This window comes from Poecilia reticulata, linkage group LG19, assembly GCF_000633615.1.
Source record: "Poecilia reticulata strain Guanapo linkage group LG19, Guppy_female_1.0+MT, whole genome shotgun sequence".
NCBI classification, from domain to species: Eukaryota; Metazoa; Chordata; class Actinopteri; order Cyprinodontiformes; family Poeciliidae; genus Poecilia; species Poecilia reticulata.
Window position 1 is genome coordinate 3,194,779 of NC_024349.1, and position 3,623 is coordinate 3,198,401.

The window sequence follows — 3,623 nt, forward strand, 5'->3', positions numbered from 1 at the left end:
ATCACTGACGGTTTTTATCTGATTCAGTTAATCCGCCTTTAGAACTGGTTTGCTAGTTTTGATTAGTTACTATTAGTTAAATATTGTTTAGCTTTTATTATTTATTATCGTAGTTTTAGCTTTTTCATACTTTGGATCATTTTTAGATGCAGAATTTGAAAAGTTCAGAATATTGTGATACTTTGACTGTAATAAACACTGAACAGAAAAAAGATTTTTGAAAACTGTTCAGTTATCGCTGAACCACCTGCTGCCCTCAGGCGTCTTTTCCTGTCGCCGTTTTTCCCTCCGGCGTTCGGAGCGTCTGCTTGTGTTGAGCAAAACAACAATTTGACATCAGTTCAAAAAGCTAATAAAAAGATCAATAAACACAAAAACGAAGGACATCTCTAACTTCAGTATGTTTTCAGAAACACTTTTGGTTTTCCTGCATTAGTTACTGTTGTTATTTCAGATTAAAATGAATGTGTGTGAAGCTGTGGTTAGTTCATGTTCAGATTGGATCCATGTAAAGGATTCTGACCTTTAACCTCAGAATCAATGCAGTTTCATCTGCAGATCTTTAATCTGCAGGTTTAGTTTATTTAATAACTGCAGGTTGAGCATCTGCAGCTACATCTGACTTATTATGTTCACTAGAAATCGAAAGTGAGAGGAAGGAGACCTGCAGGCGTTTCTGTCCCATTCATCCCCAACATGAAGGCTAATATTTCACTCAGTATTCTGGCAGATCTGCATATTTCAGGCCAGCAGTAATAAGATTTATGTCTGTTTCATGTAGCTGCAGTGAATCTGGGAGCAAATGATTCTCATCTGATCTGATTTCATCAAATGTTTACCTGCAGTTCTGATCCTTTCCTCAATATTTATTCCTCCATTTCTCTGCCGCTCCATCCTGTCGGGGGTCACTGGGGTCACGGTGACGAACGGCTGCAGGCCGACCCGACTGCAGCGCCGCTGATGGACGGCTTCCAGCTGCAGCTGTTAGAAAACCTTCTTAACTTTAAAGTTTCTTCAGTAATATTTGGTTTTGCTCTTTCTGGCTGGATGAACTTTGAGTCCAGATCTGAGAATCTAAAGATTAGGGTGATGGAAACTCGCCCCTCCAGCCTGAAAGAAAAATCTCTGAAATATCAGAAAAAACAAAAAGGTTCAGGAGAAAAACCACAAATTCTCATAAAAAAGTATAAACTTAGAATAAATGACCCAACATGTTTAATTTCCTGTTTTAAGAACATAAACATGAAGAGCCAGAGGTTCGGTTGATTCATGCAGTTATTGATACAAAAGACCAAAAGATAGTTTTGCTGATTTATATCTAATATTTTCATCTCTTTATTCTTCGTTGCCCCCAGAGATTTATGATTATGCTGCTTTACATAAATGCTAAAAGGAAAAGATTCATCAGCATGAAAATAGTTTCCGCTGCAGCCGGTTGGAAGAAGTTAAGATAAGAAGAATAAAAACTGTTTTTGTTGCTCTGCGTATTTAATCTAATTATAAACTGAAGTAGAAAGCAGCTTCCTGAACCATGTGGACTTTAATACTTTGACTATGCCGTTCTGCGTTTGGAGATTTCATTTGGCTGTTTTTGTTTTGGTGCTGGAAGCTGAAGGTTTGCTGTTGGCTTCTGAATATTTCCTGCTCTGACATCGATAAAAGAACTATGTCTCCATAAAAACACGGCAGATTTACAGACTTTAAATTCCTATACAGGATCAATTCCTGCCTTTTCAAACCAACCAAACTGATTTCTGAAATCTGCATGTCAGTTCATGAACTTTGACCCGCTGATGGTTTTTCAGTCAACAAACTCATGAAACAAAATAACCTGCAGGCAGGCAGAACTTTGTGTTTTACAGCTGAACCTCTGCAGGTTTTTACCACAGGATATGAGAAATGCTGCGCTGAATATGGAGGATTGTTCTGTTTATGCCTCAAACGTCCGCGATGCTCCAGCCTTCACAGCGTTTCACTCAGCATTGGATTAAACTGCCTCAACCAAAGTCAGCAGCAGAGACGGGACTCAGGGCTCCGTGGAGGACCAGCTGGACCCGTTGTGTCTCCCTGAGCCCTCTGGGGCCCTCGGTCCCCCTGGCCCACCAGACCCCGGGCCCCTCTGTCCGCTCAGCCCCTCGGTTCCCCGGGCCCACCGGACCCCAGCCCCCTCCGGATCCCGGGCCCCTCGGTCCCCTCAGTCCACCGAACCCCGGGCCCACTGGACCCCAATCCCCCCTCGGTTCCCCTGGCCCACTGGTCCCCCTGGCCCACCGGACCCCGGGCCCCTCCGGACCCCTGGCCCCAGACAGGAAGATTTACTCTGATGCAGCTCATGGATGTTGGTCACTGAAGGCATTAAAGGTAAATTTATGTGATAATTTATAGACTATTGACTGTGAATGTTTTATTGTTTTATATATTGTTTAACATGTTTTATTGAATCTAGTTTTACAGTGCAGCAGAACGGCGCCGGCTTCTCGTTTCCTAAACATCTGAAACAACCAAAACTCACCTTCCAGCATTGAATTGATTCCTGTTGGGAATGTTGAACTGCATTCCCAAAGCTCCACAGGAATATTAAACCATATTGGTCCAAAAGAAACAATAGTTCAAGCTGCATATGTAACTTTTATGAAAAAAACAAACTAATTTTTACATATTTATAATATTTAAAAAACTAAATAAAACCTGTTCAAGTGGAGTTGATTTTTGTAATTACCTTTAAATTGCTCGGTCCTCTGTGGGCCGGCTCGGCCACCGTTGTTTCTGGATGAACGACCCGGACCGGGTCAGGCTCTGAGTCGGTTCTGTCGGTGATTGGGTCGCCGCCTCCTGCTCTCTGCTCCGGTTCAATCAGAACCTGCTGGGTCCGGTTCCCGCCGCGGACATTCAGCCGACGCTCTGCAGAAATTTAGAAATGAGTCGCGGCGCCTCAATCAAATCAGGAAATTCAAAAGCAGCGAGGTCAGAATGAGAGCCGCTCCAGTTTCAGCATAATGACCTGCAGCTGCGGGGCGTTTCAGACAGCCGGAAGGATTCCTGCAGGTCCGATCCGGCTTCCGGTTCTGAAAACATTCAGCTCATTTTCTTATTAAATATTGATATGAGCAGCCCAGTCATGACAGCGTTTATTTCCACATGTTTTATTGAATCTAGTTTTAATGCAGCCAGTTTATTTATATTGTACCAGATCCAGTTCATATCCGGTCATAAACGATTTAATCCGGTCCAGATTTAATCCGGATTACTCAACTACTGCTGTCAGATCCTTGTGGAGCTTTTCAGGAGCAGCGATGGATTCTCCAACTTTGACTTTAATGTTCATAGAAAAATAATAAACGTTATGATAATAACGATACAGTCATTTTTAACTTTATCATAGCTTCACAATTTGATGATATTTCATTCAAATCTAAATGTTAGTAACTTTTTGCTCTGGTGAAGAATTTATAATACTTATAATACTTATTAATTTATTAATACATAGAGCTCAATTATTTGCTATAAAATATAGACGCATGTTTATTGTGATCTATATTTCATTTATGGCACCAGATGTTCAGAAATATGAGGTGAAATATTTCTAAACTATGACCAGCAGCAGGTTTGTTAATAAAATACTC